This window comes from Bos grunniens, chromosome 7, assembly GCF_055505025.1.
Source record: "Bos grunniens cultivar Pamir isolate PY7600 chromosome 7, Bosgru_T2T1.0, whole genome shotgun sequence".
NCBI classification, from domain to species: Eukaryota; Metazoa; Chordata; class Mammalia; order Artiodactyla; family Bovidae; genus Bos; species Bos grunniens.
In genome coordinates this window covers 12472971-12500883 of record NC_141171.1, presented here as the reverse complement: position 1 = coordinate 12500883, position 27913 = coordinate 12472971, and the positions used below count along the sequence as shown (strand labels likewise).

The 27913-nt window shown below is 49.0% G+C and overlaps 1 long non-coding RNA gene across 6 annotated transcripts; it reads left to right on the top strand.

The window, feature by feature from the left end:
* Window positions 1-267: 267 nt before the first annotated feature.
* Window positions 268-27782, top strand: LOC147368422 (uncharacterized). Of its 6 annotated transcripts, none has more exons than XR_015166644.1 (6): window positions 268-341; window positions 10274-10353; window positions 12250-12460; window positions 22722-23432; window positions 27092-27214; window positions 27604-27782. It is a non-coding gene; the product is annotated as an uncharacterized LOC147368422 (long non-coding RNA). The 6 variants fall into 6 exon arrangements; XR_015166643.1 differs by having other exon boundaries at window positions 27597-27782; XR_015166646.1 differs by lacking the exons at window positions 12250-12460; window positions 22722-23432.
* The last annotated feature ends 131 nt before the right edge of the window (window positions 27783-27913 follow it).

The following is a 27913-nucleotide window of genomic DNA, read 5'->3' as shown; positions in this document are numbered from 1 at the left end:
GGGTTATCCGGGTGTCGATCACGTACGTGGGCGGAACATGCAAATTAAGCAGCTTTCCATTTCTCTCTGAGCCCCGCCCCTCCGCGCTGCACCGAGCTACTTCCTAGAACTCCCGGAGTCGGTCGGTGGCTCAGGCGGCTCCGCCCCTCCCCCAAGCTCGCCCCTCCCCCAAGCTCGTCCCTCCCCCAAGCTCGTCCCTCCCGGATTCCGCCCACATGGTCGGAGCTTAGCCACCCCCTTATCCCAGTGCCCCGCGGATGTAGGGGTGGGGTTTAGGAGCCGAGCGGGAAGGCGGAGGCCGTGCTGTGGGCTCCTGGGGCTGGGGGTCGGCTCGGAATCAGGTAAATGCCACCGAAAGCTGAAGGGGGACGGGATTGCCAGAGTTTGAGGCTCGAGCTACTCGCCCTCGGCGTAGGGGCTACTGAAACCCTCCCCCACCATGTTTGCCTAGAGGAGCCCAGACCCCCACAGTGGTGACCAGGGGAGGCCAGGACACACACACCTCCACCAGTAATGTCTAGTGGAGTTCAGATGCACACACTTGTGTTCAGGGGGGCTCAGGCCTTCCCCATCCGTGTCCGGGGTTACTCACTAGGTCATTTCATATCTGTTTGCTTTGAGGCGCAGCCTAGAGGGGTGTTCGGCCCACCTGTGTTGGGGGAACTTCAGGTCTCCCCAAATTTGTGTTCAGGGGAGTTCAGCCTAGGGACTAAGGCCCTCCACTTGCACGTCCAGGCCTAATAGCATCTCTCGGCCTGCCCCTTTCTTGCAGTCCCTCCCAGCAGAAATTCCCCCTGGGTCCCCATTCCGCCTCGCCTCTCTGCCCTTTTCTTTCTCCCTTCCAGCCTCCTGGCCCCACTGGCTTCAGATCATCACCCCCTCCCCAGGACATTGTTGACTCACAGTTAAGAGGCTATCTCAGGCTTCACAGTCTGGCCACCCTCCTTTTTATACCTAGGCAGCTCTCCGGAGGCCCCCTGGGGTCCTGTCTTCTCCGCCCACCACCTGACTGGCACCATTTAATTTCCCCCTCAGCCTGTCCACCCACATCTGGTTGTCAGCTGCTGGCCCTCACCCTGCATGCCCCCCAGGGTCTCCTAGGGAATTGCTCACAGCTCTCTGCCTCCTTCTGTGCCCCCAAATCCAGACTGCCCCTCCAAAGCAGAACCTTCCCCCCCTCCCTGGCCCCCCATCCAAATCTGCTAATCAGAAAAAGTCCTAGCCTAGTGCCTGGAAGAGAGATCTGAAATCAGAGAAGGGGTGGGGTGTGAAACTTTACAACACAGAGATGCTGGGGGTGGGGGAAATGGGTGGAGGGAGACAGGAGCTTAAGTTGTACCTAAAAGCTTGAGATCAAAGCCGTCTGCCTTCCAGATGAGGGCTGTGGGGGAGGGTTGTCCCCCCTGGGGGCGCGGGTAAGCCTGAGCCCCCCCCTTCCTCGGAAACCCCCCAAGACTCTGCGGTGACAGCTGTGCCCCAGCCCGCGCCCCGTGGGTTTCCTTTTCCGGTGCTTGCTCTCCCGACAGGCTGGCCTGCAGTCTGGAGACACTGCGCCTGGCCCTTTTGAAGGGGCTCCCTAGAGGGTCTTCCTGGACAAGAGGGAGGGGACCAGCTGGAGAACAATGGTCTTCTGTGGCTCCCGGACGCCAGGCGCTTCCTGTTAAACCCTTCCCTGGAGACCCGGCTGCAGGGGGGAGCGAGGCAAGGGGATTGACAAAGTCAGCAAATGCACTGCATTTTCTCTTGTTCCTCGTCTTGTTTGTGAAAGTATCAGGAAGCGGTGAGGCGAATGCGGACCTTGCCCTCCTCAGTGGAGTCACTCTGGGCGTTTCTTTTCCCCTCTGTGGCTGGGGGTTGTGCCCCCCAGGGGATGGGGCATGGTTAGAAATCCCGAGATCTCTGGGGCTGGACTTGGCCCCGCGGGGGACCCAGGCATCCCAGGTGATCCCGAAGTGCAGCTGTATTTGCCAACCGTGGTTCTAACTGCCTTGTTGGTGAGCTGGAGGTTGCAGCCCCTGAGCCATTCCCAAAGTGGGCTGGGCCTTGATTTCCCTCAGTTTAGGATTTCTCCCAAGCATTGGACCAGAGCACCAGGCGGTCCTGAGGGGCCAGAGTGGCAGTTTGCTAAGCCGAGGGTCTTGGAAACACGCTGCTCTTCCTAGGAGCCCTGGGAAGATATGTTGGGGAATTAGCCACTGTGTTAATTGAGGCTTCCTGCAAAGTCCACTGTGTTTACAGAGCTAACCTGAGATGCATCCTCAGAAGATTCTGTGAGCCTCTGAAGGGCCCCCAGAGACTCTGCATCCAACCCCAGGGGCTTCTGGTTAGAGACCAGATAATATGCCCTGGTTTACGAAGAGACAGTGTATGTTGATACTTAACTGCCAGCCAGGTGCTTTGCTGGGTATACATATTCACTTAGTTAAACTGTGCCACCTGAATATTCGTTGGAAGGACTGATGCTGAAGCTTCAATACTTTGGCCACCTGATGTGAAGAGCCGACTCAGTGGAAAAGACTGATGCTGGGAAGGATTGGCGGGAGGAGGAGGGTCCGACAGAGGATGAGATGGTTGGATGGCATCACTGACTCAATGGACAAGAGTTTGGACAAACTCCGGGAGATAGTGAAGGACAGGGAAGTCTGGTATGCTACAGTCCTTGGGTCACAGAGCTGGATGCGAATGAACAACCACAAAACCCTGCCCCAAATTTGGGTCAGAATTAAAGTCGGCACTTTCACTAACCCCATTTTATGGATGAGGGAGTTGAGGCACGGAGCAAACATGTCTAGTAATACAAAGCCATTTGTTCTTTCTCTCCTGGATTTGGGGCTGGAGGATGGAGTGGATGGTTAGGTGGACTTTTGTATATATCCAGCAACTTATCTCTGGTTCACAGATAAGGAAGAGAGCTCAGGGTGGTGAGATCCGCCGTCCAGGTCTCTCGCCCACCACCAGGCAGTGTTTCCTCTCCTGGCCTCCTGTGCTTGCCGCCCACTGGCTTCACCCACCAGCTTCCTTCTTCAGCTTTTTCACACCCACTTGCTGGGTAATTCTGTACCATCTTTTCTCCTGCTGCTTCTGGTGAAAACATCCCTGGGGGCCAATTTGTGCATGCTTGGCCCAGGGGTTTGATGAGGATGAAGTTGTATTTGGGTGTTTTGTGTGTGTGTGTGTGTGTGTTTTTGCTGTATTTTGCAGCTTAGAGAATCTTAATTCCCTGACCTGGGTTCAGGCATGGAACCCGTGCCCCCTGCAATGGAAGCATGTAGCCCTAATCACTGGGCCACCAGGGAATTCCCTGGGTTTGAGTTTGGGTGTTTGTTGTTTCATGTTTTCGATGATTATTACTAACTGAGCAAATCCAAACCACTGCTAGACTAGAAAGGCTGCTTCGGGCTGGGGGTGGGGGCCCTTGCTGGTGTCTGGGACAGGAAATGGCTCACCGCTTCACCGTTTAGACCCGAGGGTGAGGGCGGACAAGGAGGGGCCATCAAAGGCTGCCAGCCCTGTTAGCTGCGTGTCGGAGGCCACAGGAGATTGGCCCTCGGCCCCAGCATCTCGAACTCCAGCCAGTGCCCCCCACCTCCCCCACCCACCCCCAACCCCCTCCCCCACTCCCACCCCACCCCCCAGCCAACCAGCTTCTACCTGAGCTCCCTTCCCCTCTCTTACCCGCTCCTCTTCCCCTCCTACCCTCCCCCCTCCCCTGCTGTGGCCCGCCCTTCCGGAATGAACCTTGTTCTGGCTTCAGGCCACCAGGAAGGCCAAAACAAGCCTGCAATTACTCACTGCTGGGACCCTGCCGGCAGCCGCTCCTCTCGGAAGCTCAACGTGGGGCAGGGAGTGGAGCTCTTCCCCCCCAGGGCTGTGTGCAGCTTCCACCTTCAGATAATCCCCTGCTGCCTTCTGGCTCCTCTTTATGAAGTGTTAGTCGCTCAGTCGTGTCTGGCTCTTTACTAGGATTCCATGGACTATATAGCCCACCAGGCTCTTCTGTCCATGAAATTTTCCAAGCAGGAATACTGGAGTAGGTTGCCATTTTCTCCTCCAGGGGATCTTCCTGACCCAGGGATCAAACCTGGATCTGCATTGCAGGCAGGTTCTTTTACCTTCTGAGCCACCAGGGAAGCCCCGTGGACATCACCTTATAAACAGATGTTGGATTTTAGAAGTACTCTCCTGTTGTTTGGGACTAGGTGTTACCTTCTGAGAAGGGAGGGGATGAAACCAGTTCTTTTTTTTTTTTTTGGTTTCCGGGATTCTAGTTCCCTGACCAGGAAAGGAATCTTTGCCTCCTGCAGTGGGAGCATGGAGCCCTAACCACTGGACTGCCAGGAAAGTCCCTCTGAGGGAGAAACTGAGGTTGTGAGATGGGGCTTGCCCCAAAATCTCCAAAGCCTTACTTTTAGCCAGGGAGGGTACTTCCCCTCCCTTGCTCTGCTATGCATCTCAGGGCTGCTGCTTGGGAGATGGGGCCACGGAGGAGGGAGTGTGCAAGAGGGGGCCCCTGGGGACTCTGCAGTCAGCAGGCACTAACGCATTTGTCTTCAGCCTGAGCGTTCTTCTGTCTCCCCGGCCACCCTCCCTTGTCCCGGTTCTCACGACTCTCTGGACATCTGTGGGTGGGACATACTTGTTGCCCAATCTCCCAGTGGTTATACTGTGACTAAAGCCAGTCCTGTCCCTGGAGGCTGGGAGGCTGGAGCCAGGGTGCACCCGCAGGGCCACATGTCCCAAGCTTGACCTGGGTTTCTGGTCAGACTGGGTGGACAGGCGGGCAGGCTGGGTCTTTTCAACACCCTGAGTTGAGGCTGAGTCTGGGCCCAGCAGGTTACACACACACACACACACACACACACACACACACACACTCTGGGCCCAGCAGGTTACACACACACACACACACACACACACACACACACTCTGGGCCCAGCAGGTTATACACACACACACACACACACTCTGGGCCCAGCAGGTTATACACACACACACACACACACACACACTCTGGGCCCAGCAGGTTACACACACACACACACACACACACACACACACACACACACACGGCTCTGTGAAAGTTTCTGCCCACCCTCTGAATGGCCCAGGTTCCCTCTGATTGTCCTGAATTACCCTAGTATCCCTGCCCTTGGTGCATTTTCCTCCTTGCAGCTACCAATACATTCTAGAAAGCTGGGGAAAGATCCTCAGTGAGACCCACCCTCTTGCCAGCCACCCATCATATGGGCCGGGTTCTCAGGCATGCTCCCTGCTTTGTGCTCAAGGCCAGCGCAGTTCTTCCCCCAAACCTTCCCTCCTGTTGGAGCAGAGCCCATCCTGCCCCGTTGCCATGGCATCTGTTGTACCCAGAAGCCAGGTGGTCTTTTGTTCCCTGATGTCCCTTCTAGGCTCAGACACTTCTGAGCTCAGCGAGAGTCACTCGGTCCCCCTGTGTCCCCCACATTCACTGAGGCTGTGTGCCCCAGCAGTTCACCTGTCTCTCCTCCCATGACTCTGAGATGGGCAGTGATAGCACTTATACAAATTTCAGATTTGAACTCGGATCTATGAGAGACTTTGGAGAGTAAGGTTGTTTTTTTTTTAAATAGTCATTTGCCTTTTTTTTTAAAAAAGTATTTATTTATTTGGCTGCATTGGGTCTTAGTTGCAGCATGGGAGATCTTCATTGCAGCATGTGGGATTGCTCGCTGCAGTGCACAGGTGTCTTTAGTTGTGGCCTGTGGTCTTCTCTTTAGTTGTGCACAGGCTTGGTTGCCCCTATGTATGTGGGGTCTTAGTGCCCTGACCAGGGATCGAACCTGAGTCCCCTGCATTGGAACGTGAATTCTTAACCGCTGAACCACCAGGGAAATCCCAGATCTGTAGGTCTTAAGAACGACAGTCATCACAACAGCTGTTGCTTCCTAGTTTAGGCACTTCACCTCTGGAGTCGTCATCACAAAGATTTATTGCCTTATCCTCATTTCACATTGTGGAAACTGAGGCATAGTGAGTTTGGATAGCTTGCCAGCTAATATGTAGTCTGCTGCTGCTGCTGCTGCTAAGTCACTTCAGTCGTGTCCGAGTCTGTGCAACCCCATAGACGGCAGCCCACCAGGCTCTGCCATCCCTGGGATTCTCCAGGCAAGAACACTGGAGTGGGTTGCCATTTCCTTCTCCAGTGCATGAAAGTGAAAAGTGAAAGTAAAGTCGCTCAGTCATATCCGACTGTTAGCGACCCCATGGACTGCAGCCTGCCAGGCTCCTCTGTCCCTGGGAGTTTCCAGGCAAGAGTACTGGAGTGGGGTGCCATTGCCTTCTCCAATATGTAGTCTACTAGATAGCAAAAAAGTGCCAATTTCTTGACTCTCGACTTTTGAGGCTGGATCGTTCCCTGTTGGGAATGATGGGGGCGCTGCCTGGTGCATCTTAGAATGCTGAGTTGCAGTCCTGGCTTCCATCCACTAGTGTTACCTGGAAACTGGGTTCACTTCTTGGTTGGGCATCAAGCCAGACACCACCAAGGAATTTCCCTGGTGGTCCAGTGGTTAAGAATCTACCTTCCAATGCAGGAGATTCAGGTTCCATCTCTGAGGGGTGGGGGGGATAAGATCCCACATACCGCAGGACAACTAAGTCTGAATCACAACCCATAACAATCCCCACCCCCACCACCCACCCCCGCTCTGGAGCCCATGCACCACAACTAGAGAGAAGTTGCAACAAGAGAAGTGTACGCAGCAATGAAAGACCTCACATGTGCAGCAAGGGTCCTAAGACGTGAGGCAACCAAATATTTAGAAAAAAGAAAGACACAACCAAGTCAAAGATCAGGGGGAGTAGTGGCTTAATACTTGGCAGCAAGTAAGAACACCAGGCTTTTGAACTATGGTGTTGGAGAAGACTCTTGAGTGTCCCTTGGACTGCAAGGAGATCCAACCAGTCCATCCTAAAAGAGATCAGTCCTGGGTGTTCATTGGAAGGACTGATGTTGAAGCTGAAATTCCAATACTTTGGCCACCTGATGCAGAGAGCTGACTCATTTGAAAAGACTTTGATGCTGGAAAAGATTGAGGGCAGGAGGAGAAGGGACGACAGAGGATGAGATGGTTGGATGGCATCACCAACTCAGTGGACATGAGTTTGGGTAAACTCCGGGAGTTGGTGATGGATAGGGAGGCCTGGCATGCTGAGGTTCATGGGGTCGCAGAGAGTCAGACAGGACTGAGTGACTGAACTGAACTGAAGAACACCAGCGAGCTTTCCCAAAGCTGTGTCTCCAAGACCAGCAAAATTGGGGAAGTTTTAAGCTAAGGATACATGCTTATTCAGGAGCTGGCTTGAGCAGAGGAGAACGCAGCATAGAATTCAGCCAAAGCTTCCCAAATGGCTCAGTTTTAAAGAACCTGCCTGCTAATGCAGGAGAATTGGGTGGGGAAGATCCCTGGAGAAGAAAATGGCACCCCACTCCAGTATTCTTGCCTGAAAACCCCATGGACAGAGGAGCCTGGTGAGCTACATACAATCCATGGGGTGACAAGGAGTCGGACAGGAATGAGGGACTAAACAAAATAGAGTCCAAGCTCTATTTGGTTCAAGTCAGGAGGGTCAACAAAATCAATGTATCCTCCACCTTGGCGGAGGGGGGCTTAGTTCCTGCAGAACTCAAAGACCTGTATCAGATTGTTCAGGAGGAACCAGGACTGCGTTTTATGGCTGAACAATTGTTTCCTGACTGCTTTTCCTAGGTTATTCCATTCCCTCACTTCCCTTGAGATCATTGATTACTGAGACCTGTTCAAGGACAAGCCTTATGGCCAGGCTAAAATCCCCAAATGGCTTAAGCTAAAAATGACTTCACGTTTGTCAAGGAAGTCTGGTTCTCTTTCTTCAGGCTCCCCCCTCCCCCGCCCCCCGCCCCAATCCTATCTGTCTATACTGGGTACCGGAGGAGCACTACCTCCTACAGTCATGGCAACAAATAATGTCCCCAGATGTGGCTTCCTGTTGGTGTGGGGTGGAGGGCAGGCTCACCACCCACTTTTGACTGCCCTGCCTCTTTACATAGATGCCTGCCTGCAAAGTATCACTGTGTGTGTGTGTCTTTTCCCCCAAACAGGTATAGAGTTCTGAGGATGGAGGTGATTGGCAGGTTCTGGCATCTTGGGGAGAGATTGAGTGGGACTGTCATCCTAGGCCATGGGGTGCTGGTTCCCCAGGTCCTGGTGGGTGGAGACAGGCCAGCTTTTCTTCCTTCCTGGTTCCCAGAGGTGGGCGATGGCCCAGACACAGCCCAGGAGCCAGAAGGCGTGGGGAGCCCTGACCTGGCATCAGAATTTACTGGGTGTTGCCCAGGTGTGTGTTCTGAGATCCAAGGGCCCTCGTGGGTGTGGAGAAGAAACCAGAAGCTAAAGTAGGCCTCCCTGCCCGCCTGCCTGCCGCCCTCACATCCCACCCAGCCCTGGCTCCCGGCCAGCAACTGCCAGAGTGGTGACTCAGAGCGGCAGAGCCCAGGAGAGAAACAGGGTGCAGGGTGGGGTGTCCCCCTCATCCAGCTTTCCCAGCACCCCATTAAGACCAGGACCCTTGAGGCTGCATTTCACACTCCCCTGCACACCACCACCATCTTCCCTCCCTGCTCCCCACCGGTGGGATTTTTTTCTTTTCCTTGGCACTAGGCTATGGCAGGAAAACAGAAATGTGTGTGGGGCATGAGATATCTCTAAGGTTGGAATATATTTAGGCCAGAATGAGAGAGTGTGTGTGGTGGGGCACAGTCTCAGGCACTGGCCTGGTGGCAGTGAGGAGTGAGCCAGTGTAGAGAGCGAGCTCCCTCTTATAGACCTCCCGGGTTTCCCAGGGGCAGAGGGTTTCCCAGGGGCAGAGGCGGGGAGGACGGGGGAGGTCCTAGAAGTGGAGGCATGTCCTGCATAGCACCATGCTGGATCATCTGCTGTTGAAAACACAGAGGCCCAGACAGGTTAAGTGGTTTTCCTAAGGCTGCTCAGGAAAGAAGAGAAGGCACCACCAGGGTTTGCCTGTAGTCTGGCTGGCTGCAAAGCAGGAGTGTGCTCTTGCCATATTCATGCACACATGTGTTCATCGATGCAGCTTTCTGTACAGCCTCGTCTGTTCTCAGTCAGACGTGAGATGTGCAGGAAAGCAAGAGGTGAACTAGACCTGAGTCCCCAAACCACAACCCAGCTCAGGGTGGGGAGTGGCAGGGTGGGGGACGGAGGGGGGATGGGGAGAACATCCGCTCCTCTTCTCTGCACAGCCCTCAGGCTCAGAATGGTTTTGACACTTTTTTCTGTTTTTCTTTCTTTTTTATTTTTGGTTGTAGGGCAATGCCTGGGGCATCGTTCGGTCATAGTTCCCCCACCAGGAATCAAATCATTGAGCTCCCTGCAATGGAAGCTCAGTCTTAACCACAGGACCACCAAGGAGATCTAGTTTTGATATTTTTTAAGCAGTTGAAAACAAAAGATTATTCCTTGAAACATAAAAATCTTATGAATTATGATTTCAGCCCTTGTAAATTACATTTATACAGTCATGTCCATTCCTGTCTGGCTGCTTTGCTGTTGTTGTTCAGTCGCTCAATTGTGTCCCCATGGACTGCGACCCCATGGACTGCAGCATGCCAGGCTTCCCTGTCCTTCACTATCTCCTGGACTTTGTTCAGACTCATGTGCCATTTTTTTTTAAAATTGAGTTAAAATACACATGACAAAAATGTACCATCTTAGCTATTTTTTAAGCATACAGATCAGTGGCATTAAATACATTTATATTGCTCTGCAACCATTATATCATCTATCCCCACAACTCTTCCCCACCCCCACCCCCCATTTTTCCCCTACTTTTTGGCTGTTCTGTGCAGTATGCAGGATCTTAGTTCCCTGACCAAGGTTTGAACTACCCCCTCCAGTGGCAGCCCGGAGTCCTAACCACTGGACCTCCAGGGAAGTCCCACCCCCACAACTCTTGTAAATCTGAAGCTCTATACCTATTAACTCTCCCGTTCACCTCCCCTCAGCCCCTGGAAACCATCATTCTACTTTCTGTCTCTATGATTTTGACTAATCTAAGTACTTGATATAAGTGCTTATAAGAATTATACAGTACTTGTCTTTTTGTGAGTGGTTTATTTCACTTAGCAGAATGTCCTCAAGGTTCATCCAAGTTGTAACATGTATCAGAATTTCCTTTCTTTTTATGTATCTATTATTACTATTTTTAAATTTTTTTTGCCACTCTTTGCCCCATGCAGGATCTTATTAATAATTCCCCGACCAAGGAACCCACTCCCTCTGCAGGAGAAGCGTGGAGTCTTAACCACTGGACTGCCAGGTGAGTCCCTAGACAATAGCTTCTTTTTAATTACTTTTTAAATTTTTGGCTGTGCAGGGTCTTCCTTGCTTTGCACAGGCTTTCTTTAGTTGTGGTGAGTGGGGATGACTCTTCATTATGGTGCTCGGGGTTCTCATTGCTGTGGCTTCTCTTGCTGTGGAGAACAGGCTGTGGGGCACACAGGCACAGTGGTTGTGGCACATGGGCTTAGCTGCTGGAATCTAACGTGGAATCTTCCTGGACCGTGGATCGAATTCGTGTTTGCTGCATTGGCAGGTGAATTCTTATGCAGCGCACCACTAGGGAACTCCTTCCTTCCTTTTATTTATTTATTTAATTTTATCCTTCCTTCCTTTTAAAGGCTGAATAATATTCCACGGTGGGGATATAACACATTTTGGTAATTCCAAGCCTTGGTTTGTTCCTTGTGTTAACTATTGTGAACGATACTGCTGTGAACATGGATGCACAAATATTTCTTGGAGACCTTGTTTTCAGTTCTTTTGGCTGGAATTGCTAGGTTGTGTGGTAATTCCATTTTTAAGTTTTTGAGAAACCTCCGTAGAGTTTTCCACAGTGGCTATACTCTTTCACGTTCCTGTCAACAATGCACAGGAGCTCCAGTTTCTCCATGTCCCCATCAACACTTGTTTCTGTTTTGTTTCCTGATAGCAGTCATCCTCATATCTGCGGCTGCTTTTGTTCTATTGAGACAGGAGGGAAGGGGGCGGGGCACAACCTTTAAAAGTGTGACATAGGATTTCCCTGCTGGTCCAGTTTTTAAGACTGCCTGCCAATGCAAGGGACACAGATTTGATCCCTGGTCTGGGAAGATCCCATGTATCTTGGGGCAGCTAAGTCCACATGCCACAACTCCCAAGCCTGTGTGCCCTGGAGCCCATACTCTGCAGTGTGTGTGTGGAGGGGCACTGCAGTGAGAAGCCTCGAATAAGAAGCCTGTGCACTGCAACTACAGAAAGCCTGCATGCAGCGGCCAGAGCATAAATTAATGAATTAAATACAATTATAATATAAATAAAAGAGTGATGTTGTCACTGAGGATACAACATAAACTTTTCAGAAGTGATTAGATATAACATGGTGGAAGATGAGATTTCCAGTGGACCTCGAGCCTCATTATGTGCTCACTGTAATAGATTTGTTGTTCTTGTTCAGTCATTCAGTCATGTCCGACTTTTTGCGGCCCCGTGGGCTGCAGCACGCCAGGCTTCCCTCTCCTTCACCATCTCCCATGAGTTTGCTCAAACTCATGTCCGTTGAGTTGGTGATACCATCCAACCATCATCTCCTTCTGCCTTCAGTCTTTCCCAGCATCAGGGTCTTTTCTGATGAGTTGGCGCTTCACATCAGGTGGCCAAAGTTTCAGCTTCAACTTCAGTCCTTCCAATGAATATTCAGGGTTGATTTCCTTTAGGATTGACTGGTTTGGTCTCCTTATGACAGTGGGGTGGACTTCCTTGGTGGTTTAGTGGCTGAGACTCTGTGCTCCCAGTGCAAGGGCCTGGTTTGATCCCTGGTCAGGGAACTAGATCCCACCTGCCGAAACAAAAATCCCACATGCCTCAATGAAGATTGAAGATCCCGTGTGCTGCAACTAAGACCTAGTACAGCCAAATAAATAAAAATAATATTAAAAAAAGACACCCAAGGACTTTCCTCATTGTTCAGTGGTCAAGATTTCACCTTCTGGTGCAGGGGATGTGGGTTTGATCCCTGGTAGGGAAGCTAAGACCCCACATGCTTATCAGCAAAACAAAACAAAACAAAATAGAAGCAATATTGTAACAAATTCAAGAAATACTTTGAAAAACGATCCATATATTTTTAAAAAATGGGTTCTAGTTCCGATCTGAGGTGTGTGTTTTCACTACACAGGCAGAGTGAAATTGTTATGACCACCCAGCCCAGAAGAATTGATGCTTTTGAACTGTGGTGTTGGAGAAGACTTTTGAGAGTCCCTTGGGCTGCAAGGAGATCAAACCAGTCCATCCTAAAGAAAATCAGTCCTGAATACTCATTGGAAGGACTGATGCTGAAGTTGAAGCTCCAATACTTTGACCATCTGATGCAAAGAGCCGACTCATTGGTAAAGACTTTGATGCTGGGAAACATTGAGGGTAGGAGGAGTAGGGGGCAGAAGAAGATGAGATAGCTGGATGGCATCACTGACTCAATAGACATGAGTTTGAGCAAACTCTGGGAGATGGTGAAGAATAGGGAAGCCTGGCGTGCTGCAGTTCATGGGGTAGCAAAGAGTCGGATATGACTGAGCCACTGAACAACAACAACAACCCCAACCGAGACTTATTCCTAACTGATCTCTGGACTGTACAAATGGTTGTCCTTCCATTGAGGAGGTGGGGACAGGCAATATTTGATGCTTAAATACACTGATAAGCTCTGAAAAACATAAACACCTTTAAGAAAATACACTGGGGTTATGAGAGGAGAGAGTGCTGGGGGAAAGCAGAGTGATGGCTAATTGAGAAAGATAGTCAGGGACATGTTTGTATATTCTTCCTAGTGGAGGCGTGGAAGGGAGGTCTGTGTTTGTCGCTGGAAAGCCCCTCATCTGGCCTCTGCCAACCTGTTCTTCCTGGGCAGCTGGGGACCCTGGGAGTGCTTAGGAGTTTTCTGTTTTCTGACTGTGGCCATGATGACAAGACCTGGTATCCCAGGTGTCAAGGCAGTGTCTCAGAGCAGTTGTTTTTTTTTTTTAATTTATTTGGCTGCAGTGGGTCTTAGTTGTGGCACATGGGATCTAGTACCCTGACAAGAAATTGAACCGGGCCCCTGTATTGGGATCTTAGCCAATGGACCACCAGAGAATTGCCAATAATACTAATTTAAAAAAACCCTGGATACTCACAACTGTGGTCTGAATGTTTGTGTCTCCACCCCCTCACTCTGTATTGAAATTCTAACCGCCACGGTGATAATATTAGGAGGTACAGCCTTTGGAAGGGAATGAGGTCATGAGGGTGGGTCTCTTGTGAATGGGATTAGTGCCCTTATAAAGATACCCAAGACTCCCTGATATACACTATTATAAGGGGCAAATGTGGGCAAGAGATAGTTTGGAGTTATCCACAGCCTTGGTTGCTAAATGCAGCCTATTGCCTGTTCCTGTACAGCCAGTGAGTTAAGAATGGCCTTTTCATTTTCAAATGGCTGGAAAAAACAATTCACAAGTTGAAAATGATCTACAATTCAAATTTCAGTGACCAAGGAGCTGGGGGGATAGAACAGACATTGCTGAAGGGTATAAACTTGGACTGAGTAGTAAATAAATCCTAGAATTCCACAGATGCACAGAAGAGTAAATACAGGTTAAAATGTTGTATTATAATCATCAGACTTGCTAAGAGACTAGCAACTTAACTATTTCCACCACTAAAAAGAAATGTTGATTATATAACATCTGGGCTTCCCTGGTGGCTCGGACGTTAAAGAATCTGTCTGCAATGCAGGAAACCCAGGTTTGATCCCTGGATTGGGAAGATCCCCTGAAAAAGGGAATGGCTAGCCACTCCATTATTCTTGCCTGGAGAATTCCAAGGACAGAGGAGCCTAGTGGGCTACAGTCCATGGGATCACAAAGAGTTGGACATGACTGAGAGACCAACATTTTCACAGAGGTGCTAATTATGGATACAATCGCAACCATATTACAATATATGTCAGTTATACTATATAAATGTATCAAATGTTGGACACCTTAAATTTATACAATGTTACATGTCAAATATATTTCAATTAAAAAGTCCATGGGACTTTCTTGGTGGTCCATTTGCTAAGACTCTGTGCTCCCACGGCAGGGGGCCTGAGTTCAATCCCTGGTCAGGGAACTAGGTCCCACATGCCCCAACTAAGAGTTTATATGCTGTAACTAAGAGTTTGGATGTAGCCACTAAAAATACTGCATACCACAACTAAAAGAGCCTTCATGCTGTGATGGAGATGGAAGAGCCCAGGTGCTGCAACTGAGACCTGGCACAGTCAAATAAATAAAAAATAAAATAATTATCTGAAAACTCAGAGTCCATAAATAAAGTTGTTTTTAAAATTTAATTTATGTTTTGGCTTTGGTAGGCCTTCATTGCTGTGCATGGGCTTTCTCTAGTTGCAGCCAGCAGGGGCACTGTGGTGGCTTCTCTCATTATAGAGCACAGGTTCTAGGTACCTCGGCTTCATAGTTGTGGAGCTTGGGCTTAGTCGTTCAGTGGCTCGCGGCAGGGATCGAACTGGCAGAGTCTTAATCACTGGGCCACCACGGAAGTCCCATAAATAAAGTTTTATTGACACACAGTTGTGCTCATTTGTTTACCTATTATCCCAGGCTGCTTTTATGCTACAAAGCAGAATTGAGTCATTGCAACAGAGACAGCCTGGCCCTTGAAGCAGAAAATATTTCCAGTCCAGCCCTTTCCAGATCTTTGTAGACCCCTGCTCTAAAGGAGCCTGAGGTCTGAATGTCAGCTGATGCTGACTTGGGGCTTTTGGGGGTGTCTACTGGTTGGCACAGCAAAGAGGTTGGAAGGAGTCGGTGTTGGAGGGGCACGGGGACACGCAGAAGGTTCTGATGATTAACACTAGGGAGAGGATGATGAGGATACCCCCCGGGGAGGGGACATTTGTGTCTTCAAGGTGATATGGGGTTGAGTGCTGAGACTGGCAGGCTGATGGAGGCACAGCAGGGTCACAGACAGGAAGCCTAGATCTGCCTCGAGTAATCCCCACCCCTGGCCACCCACCAGAGCTGACAGATGAGACAGAAGCATCCCATGAACCACCACCACCCTGTCATCTAACCAGTCATGGGACCCTACCTCCTGTTTCTCCCTTTCCTCTGCTTTTCCCTGTCCCTCCCTGGTGCCATCATCTGTCACTGTCTGGGTCTGGAGATGTGCCCCAACTTCATGCTTCAGTGTCCCTGACCCCTCATCTCTTTTCTCAGTGTAGCCTGCACACTTAACTTTCCTATCTTTCTTTCTTTTTTCTTCTTTCCTTTTAAAAAAAATGGAGACAAAATATATGAACATAAAGTTAACCATTTTAAAGTGTACAAGGCCCTGGCATTTAGGAGAAACACAAGGTTGGGCAACCGTCACCAACTACCCATCTGCAGGAAGCTTCCGTCACACCAAGAAACCCTGTACCTGTGAGCTGTCACTCCCACCCCCTTCCTTTAGTCTCTGGCAACCAGTAATCTGTTTTCTGTCTCTGTGGGTTTCCCTCTTCTGGACATTTCATATCAATGGAATCGTACACCAGGTAGTCTTTCATTAGCTTGGTGGGGTTTTTGTTTGTTTATTTTGTTTTTGGCCATGCTCATGTCTTGTGGGATCTTAGTTCTATGATCAAGGATCGAACCCAGGCTCTCGGCAATGAACGTGTGCAGAGTCCTAACAACTGGAACACCAGGGAATTCCTGTTAGCTTGTTTTTGAAACTCATTCACTTTGTAGCAGGTATCTAAAGCTCAATCCTTTTCTGAATGAATACTCCATTGCATGGATGTACCACAATTTTTTAAATCCATTCCTTTGTGGAGGGGCATGTGGGTTACTTCCACCTTAACTTGTGACATAAATATACCTAAATTAAAATTTTCCTTTTTAAACTTTTATAAGTTGTGGTAAGATATGTATAAGATTTATCATTTTTAAACCATTTTTAAGTGAAAGTTCGTGGCTTTACATACATTTACACTGTCACCCAACCATCACCATCATCCAGCTCCTAAACTTTTTCATCGTTCCAAACTGAAACTGTCCCTGGGAACTCCCTGGTGGTTAGGACTCTGAGCTTTCTGTGCAGGAGGCATGATCCCGGGTCTAGGAACCGAGATCCCACAGCCATGCAGCATAGCCAAAACACAATGAAACAACTCTGTCCTCATTAAGCAATGACTGCTCATTCCCCTCACCCCAATCCCTGGTAATCACTGTCCTTTCTGTCTCGAAGTCAGTGAGCTTGCACAAATTGAAGTCTGAGCATGCCGGCTCTCCTGAACCCTCAGTAGGCCCCTACTGTTCTCAGGATAGAGACCAAATAGTCCCAAGGGGGATGCACATGGCATCTTGATCTCAATTTCCTCCTTCTCCAAGCTTATTTAGGGCCTTCCCAGTGGCTCAGTGGTAAAGAATCCACCTGCCAAGCAGGAGACTCAGGTTCAATCCCTGTGTCTGGAAGATTCCTTGGAGGAGGAAATGGCAACCCACTCCAGTATTCTTGCCTGGGAAATCCCATGGACAGAGGGGCCTGGTGGGCTACAGCCTATGCGTTGCAAAGAGTCTGACTCGACTTATGGACTAAACAACATCAACAGCAGAGCTTCTTTCCCTGTATAAAAAGTCCCCACTCTTTCCTCTTCTTCTATGGGATCCTTGTGTACACGTTCCTTTCCCCTCCTGAGGAAAGCCCACCTCTCTACAGTGCTCCCCGCTGTTCCCTCATAGGACACATCTCAGTTGTAATTCATTCTTTCCCTGCCTTTTCTTTTTGGTTTGTTAGTGTAGGTTTGTTGATGTGCCCTCTGCCTCCTCCATCTGACTGGGAGTCCATGAGGGTGTGACAGCGCCTGTCTTACCGCTGTGCGTTCCCAGCTCCTGACCTTTGCCTGGCACCCTGCCCTATGTATAGTGGAATGTGTGTGTTAGTCAGTCGTGTCCAACTCTTTGCGACCCCATAGACTGTAGCCCGCCAGGCTCCTCTGTCAATGGGATTCTTTAGGCAAGAATAATGGAGTGGGTTTCATGCCCTCCTCCAGGGAATCTTCCCCACCCAGGTGTTGAACCCAGATCTCCTGCACTGCAGGCCGATTCTTTACCATGTGAGCCACCTGGCAAGCCTGTCTATGTATAGTGAAAGGATCAGCACAAAGTCCTGGCAAGGGAGGGAGAAATGGGCCAAGGCAGGTGGTGGACATCTTGAGCTCCTAGTGGTGTGGGGAGCTTAGGCTGCAGCTGGGGTGGGCTGCATGAGCAGAGAGCCCAGGGGTTGGGAGCAGGGGCGGCTGGTTGGGGGCTGCAGTTACCCCGGAGCAAGGGTCTCTGGAAGTTGAGCAGTGGGCATGAAGAGCTGGACCAGGGGGCAGGAGTGAGGACCGGAAGCGTGATTGGGAGGAGGTGGGGCTGAGGGGGCACATAGATGATGCTGTTGACAGGTGGTCATTTCTGAATGCACTGTTCAGAGCCTGGGGAGGCCAGGCTGGGCCCGGCAGCCAGAGGTCCACAGTGTTGAGGTGCCTCCTCACCCCCACACTGAGAGGTAAGCTCCTGGGGCAGGCTTGACTTGCTTCAACTGGGAGCATCTGCATAAATTACAATGGCCAGTGCCCAGTTCTGGCCCAGGAGAGAGACCTTTATAAAGTCAGACTTGGCTTCCCCCCAACTGGCTGGCCTCCTTATCCCTGATTCCAAATGCTGGCTTGTCACAATGCGTCTGCACACAAGCACGAGCCTGCATCTCTAAGGGTGGTGGTTGGGGAGAGCGGGATGCTTGCTGCACTAGGGGCAGCCTGGGGGTGGTAGCTTTTAGCAAGCTGGTGGCCATTCCCCACCCTTCTATCCGCCCCATGGTTCTTTTTATATCCTGCATTTTCATAAAGCCAAAACATCTGAGGCTGGGTTTCGTGGCAGTGGGCTGTTAGAGGCTGCAAGGGGAGCGAGGAGAAGGCAGAGAGGTGGGGTTATCAGAGCCCAGCCTCTCCAGGCCTGTGGCTGGGCCAGGGGCGGCCTCTGGCTTCCTTCCATCAGCCCACAGTCTCAGATGGTTCAGAGCTCTATTTAAAGGCTTCTTTCTCTGCCTCCACTGTGGGGTTCCCACCAGGATTCATGAGTCAGAGGGAAGGCTGGTGTGGCCCCCAATGCTTGGCTGGGTCCACCCTGAGAAGCTGGGAGCAAACTCTTCAGGAAGTAATTCTGTAGCAGCCCCAGCTGCTTGGCCCCTACTGTTCTGATATCTCCTTGCTCAGGTCTCCCTCCCAACCCCTGCCCCAGCTCTGTGCCACGTGAGAAGCCCAATGAATGACCGCCTGATTCAGGGGTACCCACAGGCAGCTGAAGGCCAGTGATGCTCCCTGGGCTTGTTCAGTGGCCTCTGTAGCCATATAGGGCTTCCCAGGTGGTGCTAGTGGTAAAGAACTCGCCTGCCAGTGCAGGACATATAAAAGACTAGAGTTCAGTCCCTGAGTCGGGAAGATCCCCTGGAGGAAGGCACGGCAACCCACTCCAGTATTCTTGCCTGGAGAATCCCATGGACAGAGGGGCCTGGCGGGCTACAGTCCATGGGGTCACAAAGAGTCAGACATGATTAAGTGACTTAGCATACATGTAGCTGCATAATACCTGCAGAATTCCAGAGGCATCCACATCCTCCTGAGGATGCGCGGTAATCTTTTCTTGCTTTTACAGCATCACCATGTGCTGCCCTGGTTGGGACCATATGCACATGTGGTGCCGGGCAGCTCCCAGGGGCCTGCACACACTGTTCTTACCACACTCCTATTTTATTGATCAGAAGGCTGAGTCCAGGGTGGGAAATGTATCTTTAGGTTGTTATAACAGAATACCATAGACTGAAAGGCTTATAAACACCAGACACTTATTCCTCACATTGTGGAGGCTGGATTGTCCAAGATCAAGGTGCCAGCAGGTCTGGTATCCAGTGAGGGCTGTGTGGCTCACCGAGTCATGGTGTCTTTTCACTGAGTCCTCACATGGGAGAAAAGACAAGCCAGTGCTCTGGTGTTCCTTTTTTTAAAAGGTATGAAAAAAATTATTTATTTAGACACATCTTGAGGCTTGTGGGATCTAAGTTCCTGGACCAGGGATTGAACTTGGGCCCTTGGCAGTGAGATCTCAGAGTCTTAACCACCAAGATTCCTTTTATAAGGGCACTAATACCATTCACATGGGCTTCCCTTGTGACTCAGTGGTAAAGAATCCGCCTGCCAACGCAGGAGACATGAGTTCGATCCCTGGGTGGAGAAGATTCCCTGGAGGAGGAAATGGCAACCCATTCCAGTATTTTTGCCTGAAGAATCCCATGGATGGAGAAGCCTGGAGGGCTACAGTCCATGGGGTTGCAAAGAGTTGGACACGACTGATCAACTAAACCACAGCAACAATACCATTCACGAGGACTCCACCCTCATGACCTGATCACCCCAAAAGCCTCACCTCCTAATACCATCACACTGAAGGTTATGGCTTCAGCATGTGAATTTTGTGGGGCACAAATGTCCAGATCATAGCAGGATACATATGTGTGTGTGGCAGAGCAGGGATTGTCCAACCTGACTGGGTAGGTGTCACCCTCTTACCCCAGTGCTGAGGCCCACAGATGAGTGGGGTCTTGCATCTGGACACTAGTGGGCAGTAATAGGGGTGACCCCCAGGGACAACAGAGCTCAAGAATGACGCCAGGTGTGTGAGGTCGACCAGTGCTGTCTAGGACAGTTGTCATGAGCCACACAGGGCTATTGGGTGCTTAAAAGGTGCTGATCTGAATGGAGATGTGATCTGAGTGAAAAGCATCCCCTGGGTTTCAAAAACTCAGTATAAAAAATGATCATGAAAGATTACTATGAGAATCATATCTATCACATGTTGATTGTATTTTGGCTATGTTGCACTAGGAAATAAATATATCTTTCAAAATAATCTCCCGTTAGGACTTCCCTGGTGTTCCAGTGGTTAAGATTCTGTGCTTCCAATGCAGGGGGCCTGGGTTTGATCCTGGGTCAGGGAACCAGGTCTCCCCTGCTGCAACTAAAGATCCCACATGCCCCAATGAAGATCAAAGATCCCGAATGCTGCAACTGAGACCTAACACAGCCAAACAAACAAATAAATATTAAAAAACTTCCTTTCCTCAAAAAGCTAAACATAGAGTTTTCGTAAGACCCAGAAATTCCACCCCTGTATCTATCCCAAAGAATTGAAAACAGGTGTAAAAACAAAAACTTGTATGTGCAAGTGTAGCGTAGCACCATTGACAGTCATCAAAAGGTAGAAACAAGCCACATGTCCAGCAACACAGTGGAATAGTATCCAGCCATGAAAAGGAATGGGGTTGTGACTCATGCTACAACCTGGATGAACCTTGAAAACATGCTGAGTGAAAGAAGATGGGCTAAGTCACCTATTGTGTGATCCCGTTTATATGAAATGTCCAGAAGAGACAAGTCCACAGAAACTGAAAGTAGATTCGTGGTGACCAGGGGCTGAGAGAGGGAGAAATGGAGAATGGCTCTTAGTGGGGATGGGGTTTATCTTGGAGTGATGATAAAATATTTTGAAATTATCTTGAGGTGGTAGTTGCCCAGCCTTCCCAGGTGGTGTTCGTGGTAAAGAACCTGCCTGCCTGCACTGCAGGAGCTGCAGGAGACCTGGGTTTGATCCCTGGGTTGGGAAGATCCCTGGAGGAGGGCATGGCAACCCACTCCAGTATTCTTGCCTGGGAAATCCCATGGACAGAGGAGCCTGGAGGGCTGCAGTCCATGGGGTCACAAAGAGTCGGACACGACTGAAGCGACTAAGCACGCATGCACGGTAGTTGTACGACATTGTGAAGGTACTAAATGAATTGTACACCACAAATGGTTAATTTTATGTTATGTGAATTTCACCACAATTTAAAAAAAATACAACAAAACTAAAAAATACTTGTTCTTTTTTTTTACTTTCTTTAATGTGGCAACTAGAAAACACAAATGTGACTCACTTCAAGTTGCCCTTGGTCGTGGCTGGGCTAGATCACTGTGCCTCCAGGGGAGTCAAATAACACCTGTATCCTCTGCATGGCAGGTGAAAAATCCCTGGACCACTGCTGACCCAGAGCAGGGCAGGAAGGAGCTGCAGCCCTGGGGGCTGAGGAGGAGGGGAGGGGAGCTATGGCTGTCCCTCACTGTCCACCAGGGGAGTTGTGATGCATCTTTCAGATAGTGAGGGAACATGAGCTTGCTGGCTGGCCAGAGGATTGGAGATAATACTTAAGTGCAGTTCTTTGAACCACCTTGAACTTTTGACCATCTGACGTCCCCAAGACCTGCAGACTGTTCCTGTCGATTGGTGGTTTGCACCCGCAGCAGTCCTGGTGGGTAAGGAGGCGTCATCTAGGAGTGGTTTCGGATGTGTGTGTCTGTGCTCAGTTGCTTCAGTCCTATCTGGCTCTTTGCAACTCCATGACCTGTAGGCCTCCAGGCTCCTCCGTCCATGGGATTCTCCAGGCAAGACTACTGGAGTGGGTTGCCATTTCCTTCTCCAGGAGATCTTCCCGACCCAGTGATTGAACCAACATTTCCTGTGTCTCCGGCATTGCAGGTGGATTCTTTACCACTGAGCCACTGGGGAAGCCCGAGTTTAAGATGAGATAAGAGAAGAACCAGAAAAGGGGACACAGCATGGAGGAGATGGTGGGGGGTGGGTTGGGGAGGGAGTAGCTCATTTCCAGCCAGGAGCGGCATGTCCTTACCCTGCAGAGAGCACCACGGCTGACTGGAGGGAACCCAACTGCATCGGATTCAAGGTCTACCCTTTCTGCCTTCCATGTGAGCTCTGACAATATATCAAAACTTTCTGACTCTTAGTTTTTGATCTGAAGATGCCTCCCGCATCTCTTATCCAGCCCCTCCTCTCACGATGCTCCCCAGAGCCTCTCTGCTGGCCTCCCTCTCCAGTGCGCTCTTCTTCAGAAAAGTGGAGGCAGAAACTTAGAGGCTATCGAGACCTCCAGCTTCAACCAGCCTCTGCAGGCTTGGATGGTGGGCCTCCCTGGACCATCTGCTCTGTTCTGAGGAGTTGTTAGAAAGTCCTTTCCATAGAGCATCCAGGGATTTACTTGCCTGACGTCCCGCTGTCCTGCTTCTGACCTTGGAGAGGGTGGTAGGGGTGGTCTCAAGCCCTCTCTTCTGGCTCCACCCCCACGATCCCTGTTGCTGTTGCTCAGTTGCCAAGTCTCGGCTGACTCTTTGTGAACCCATGGACTGCAGCGTGCCAGGCTTCCCTGCCCTTCACTATTGCCCAAAGTTTGCTCAAACTCATGTTCATGGTCTTCCCTGGTGGCTCAGTCGGTAAAGAGTCTGCCTGCAATGCAGGAGACCTGGGTTCAATCCCTGGGTCGGGAAGATCCCCTGGATAAGGAAATGGCAACCCACTCTAGTATTCTTGCCTGGAACATTCCATGGTCAGAGGAGCCTGGTGAGCTATAGTCCATGGGGTCACAAAGAGTTGGACGTGACTAAGTGACTAACACACACACACACATGTTCATTGAGTCCATGATGCTATCTAACCATCCCATCCTCTCTTGTCCCCTTCTCTTGCCCTTGATCTTTCCCAGAATCAGGGTCTTTTCCAAAGAGCCAGTTCTTAACATCAGGTGGGCCAAAGTATTGGAGCTTCAGCTTCAGCATCAGCCCTTCCAATGAATATTCAGAGTTGATTTCCTTTAAGATTGACTGGTTTGATCTCCTTGCTGTCCAAGAAGACTGTCAAGAGTCTTCTCCAGCACCACAGTTCGAAAGCATCAATTCTTCCGCGCTCAGCCTGGTCCAACTCTCACATCTGTACCTAACTACTGGAAAAACCCAAAGCTTTGACTGAAAGACCCGTTAGGTACACAGCAGTCACGTGCTCGGCCATTCACCATCTGGCCTCTAGGTGGCGCTGCCTGCCTGGTGCACCAGGCCTTGGTTTTGGGGAGACATTGAGTCTCATTTGCTTGTCCATGGGATTGGTTATTATCATGTGGTCCTTGATTGGCCTGGGCGATCTGGAGATCAGACAAAGCCCTTTTTGCATAAGGCATCTGGATGCCGTTAAAAACTGTTTCTGATTACAAAAGTGAGCATGAGTATTTGTGAAATAATTTCAGTACAACACCAAGTCTACACCCCCGTCCATTGAGGGCCTTCCCCACCCTATTCAGAGGTAAACATCACAGGTCCATGGCTAGCTGTACATATCTCCAGATTTTCTATTGAACAAATGGAGTCTTGGAAGATACTGCCTGGATGGTGAAGCCTTTCTCCTGTTTAAGAGCTGCAGCCAGGTGGGTGAGGGCGAAAGTGGTGGGGAGTGGCTGGGTCTGGGTGGAACTGTGGGGGAGGTGGGGAGGAAGGCCCATCTCTGAGCAGCTTGCAGGGTCCTAGGTCCAGGGACTTAATGGGGAATTGCAGAAGGGCACGGGCCACCGTTCTGGGCAGAGACCAGAAGTCCAGTGAAAAGTGGGTGTCATGTTTAACAGATGGGACTAACAGGGCAGATGGAGAGCAGGGTGGAATGATGCTAGTTCTATGTCCATTCCTTCTGCAGACTCTACTCCAGCCAGCAGCAACGCCCTCTTCTTTTTTTTTCTTAGACATAAGTTTTTTTAAATATTTATTTTTGGCTGTGCTAGGTTGGCAGTTTTTCTCTAGTTGCAGCGAGTGGAGGCCACTCTCTCGTTGTACTGTGTGGGCTTCTCTTGTTGCTGAGCATGGGCTCTAGAGTGTGCTCGCTTCAGTAGTTGAGGCTTCTGGGCTCTCGAGCACAGGCTCAGTAGTTGTGGCTCATGGGCTTAGCTGCTCCATGGCATGTGGGATCTTCCCGGACCAGGGAGTGAAACAGTATCTCCAGCATTGGCAGGTAGATTCTTTACCAGAGTCACCTGGGAGGTCCAGCCTCTACTTTTTAAAGTTAGTTTTTGGAGTATAGTTGATTTATAATGTTGTGTTCATTTCTGCTGTATATAGCAAAGCGAATCAGTTATATACATACATAGATCCACTCTTCTCTAACTGCTATTCCCATATAGGTCATTACAGAGTTCCCTATGCTATACAGTAGATTTTTATTAGTTATCTATTGTAAACTAGGTAGTAATGTATATGTCAACCCCAATCTCAAAATTTATCCCTCTCCCTCTTTCCCCCTTTCCCTTTGTAAACCAGAAGTTTGTTTTCTTTTCTTTGTTTTCTGGCCATGCTGGGTGGCATGCAGGATCTCAGTTCCCTGACCAGGGATTGAGTCCATGCCCCCCTGCAGTGGAAGTGCAGAATCTTAACCCCTGGACTACTGAGGAAATCTAGAAAATTTGTTTTGTACATCTGTGACTCAATTTATGTTTTGCAAATAGGTTCATTTATGCCTTTTTTTTTTTTTAAAGATTCCACATATAAGCAATATCATGTATTTGTCTTTCTCTGTCTGACTTACTTCACTCAGGATGACAATCTCTAGGTTGATTCGATTCCTGGTCAGGGAACTAGAACCCTGCATGCCGTGCGGCATGGCCAAAAAAACAAAAAACAGCTCCCCTGAGTGTATATATATGACTGATTCACTTTGCTGTACACTTGAAACTAACACAACATCGTTAATCAACTATGTTGTTGTTCAATCATCCACTCATGTCTGACTCTTTGCGACCCCTTGGACGGCAGCACGCCAGGACTCTCTGTCCCTCACCATCTCCTGAAGTTTGCCCAAGTTCATGTCCATTGCATTGGTGATGCCATCCAGCCATCTCATTCTCATCCTCTGATGCCCTCTTCTCCTCCTGCCCTCAATCTTTCCCAGCATCAGGGACTTTTCCAATGAATCAACTGTTCTCATCAGATGACCGAAATACTGGAGTTTCAACTTAAGCATCAGTCCTTCCAATGAGTATTCAGGACTGATTTCCCTTACGATTGACTGGTTTGATCTCCTTGCTGTCTGAGGGACTCTAAGGAGTCTTCTCCAGGACCATAGTTTGAAGGCATCAATTCTTTGGCCCTCTGCCTTTTTTACGGTCCAGCTCTCACAACCGTACGTGACCACTGGGAAGACCATAGCCTTGACCATACAGACCTTTGTCGGCAGAGTAATGTCTCTGCGTTTCAGCTCACTGTCTAGGTTTGCCATAGCTTTCCTGACAAGAGGCAAACATCTTCTGATTTCATGGCTGCAGTCACCATCTGTAGTGATTTTAGAGCCCAAGGAGAGGAAATCTGTCATTACTTCCACCTTTTCCCTCTCTATTTGCCATCAAGTAATGATGAAAGTGAAAGAGGAGAGTGAAAAAGTTGGCTTAAAGCTCAACATTCAGAAAACTAAGATCATGGCATCTGGTCCCATCACTTCATGGCAAATAGATGGGGAAACAGTGGAAACAGTGTCAGACTTTATTTTTTGGGGCTCCAAAATCACTACAGATGGTGATTGCAGCCATGAAATTAAAAGACGCTTACTCCTTGGGAGGAAAGTTATGATCAACCTAGATAGCATATTAAAAAGCAGAGACATTACTTTGTCAACAAAGGTCCAACTAGTTGAGAGAGTAACAGGCAGGAAGGCCAGGGGTCTCCAAACGGAGGAAATAGCCTGCAAGTGTCAGACATTTTTATCTCTCTTAACTGGCAGGAGGAAGCAAACTAGTGATATTTTGTCCTTCTCTATACAAATTTAAAAAGAGGTTTCTCTTAAAATACTGTGTTGCCATAATGACACCTGGTTTCACCTGAAGTTAACTATTCTCAAACCTAGAGATAACCAATGCATTTCTCTTATGGAAATGTTTGTCTTAAGCTATGCTAATGTGCTATGCATTTACCCCAGACTCTGTCTTCAAGTTGGTTCCGCCTCTTGGCTCAGAACCTACTTGACAAGCCAGTATGTTATACTCAGATATTGTTTCCCTAATCTCTGTAAATGAAACTATTTGTATGGTGATCTGCCCTTCTTCAAGATTCAAGTTAATCATTTTATGGTCCAAGATGAACCATTTGGTGCCAACATTATCCCAAAATGCATCTTATGGGTGAGGGGCCTGGTGCCATTCTGAGTTTTAAGACATTCCTTTGTTTTATTAACAGACTGCTAGTGACTATATAACATCCAGCTGAAGACTAGCAGGGGGGTACTCTTTCTGCCCCCTTCTGATGCCTATGTCAGAAGCTTTCTCTATCCCCTTTATACTTTAATAAAACTTTATTACACAAAAGCTCTGAGCGATCAAGCCTCGTCTCTGGCCCCAGATTGAATTCTTCTCCTCCAGGGGTCACGAATCCCGGCGTCTTTGCGTGATTCAACAACAACCTTTCATAGTCAAGGCTATGGTTTTTCCAGTGGTCATGTGTGGATGTGAGAGTTGGACTGTGAAGAAAGCTGAGCGCCGAAGAATTGATGCTTTTGAACTGTGGTGTTGGAGAAGACTCTTGAGAGTCCCTTGTACTGCAAGGAGATCCAACCAGTCCATTCTAATGGAGATCAATCCTGGGTGTTCATTGGAAGGATTGATACTAAAGCTGAAATTCCAGTACTTTGGCCACCTCATGCAAAGAGTTGACTCATTGGAAAAGACTCTAATGCTGGGAGGGATTGAGGGCAGGAGGAGAAGGGGACGACAGAGGATGAGATGGCTGGATGGCATCACCGACTCGATGAACGTAAGTTTGAGTAAACTCTGGAAGTTGGTGATGGACAGGGAGGCCTGGTATACTGCGATTCATGGGGTTGTAAAGAATTGGACACGACTGAGCAACTGAACTGAACTGAATGAGACTGAATGCCACGATCTTAGTATTTTTAATATTGAATTTTAAGCCGACTCTTTCACTCTCCTCCCTCACCCTCATCAAGAGGTTCTTCACTTCCTTTTGCTTTCTGCCATTAGAGCAATATCAACTATACTTAATAATAATAATTAAAAAAACCCTTTATTTTCTTATTCCTCTGTTCTCTTCTTAGGTGCTATTATTACAGAGGGAGCGCAGCCCACCCTGAGTTAGTAGTCCCTCAGCCTTCTCTACCCGAGGCAGCCTGAAGGCTTGGGGGCTGGAGCAAGACCTCTCGGAACCCTCAGTTGCTATGGTAATAACAGCCATAGTAAAAAATCACTTACTATGGGCCAGGTACCCTTTGTTCTGAGAACAGCAGTTCTCAAAGGGGTTCAGAAACTTGGGGGCCACTGAGACCCTTCCAGGGGGGTCCATCAGACTGAAGTGTTTCATTTTTTTAAATAAATATTTGATACTACTTTAAAACATTATTTTTAGCCTGTGGGAATCTTTGTTCCTTGACCAGGGATAGAAGCCATACCCCCTGCATCGGAAGTAGAGCATCTTAACCACTGGACCACTGGGGAAGTCCCTGAACTATTTAAAAATATTTTTTCTTTGAACTATTTTTAATATTAATGTTAAGATGTCCTTTGCCTCTGTCACTTTTTTTCTCTCACATGTGTGTGGTGGAGTTTCCAGGGGAGAGTCCCTGTTGCAACAGGTGGGATGCAGAATCAGATGTGAGAATCCAGTTGTCTTCTGTTCAATGGACATGGAAGAGATGCAAAATTGGAAAACAATGTCTCTCTTTTTATGGAATATTTTTGTTTTGGAAAAGGTGGTTATTTTTCATTAAAAATGTTATTTGTTATCATGAATAGATGGATTGTGATTTAAAAACTAACAGTTTTTAAAATTAGCAGTTTTATTTTTTTTGTTTTAATCTACAAATGGCAAATATCAGTAGCTATAACCCATATAAACAGATGTATATGTGTATATATATATG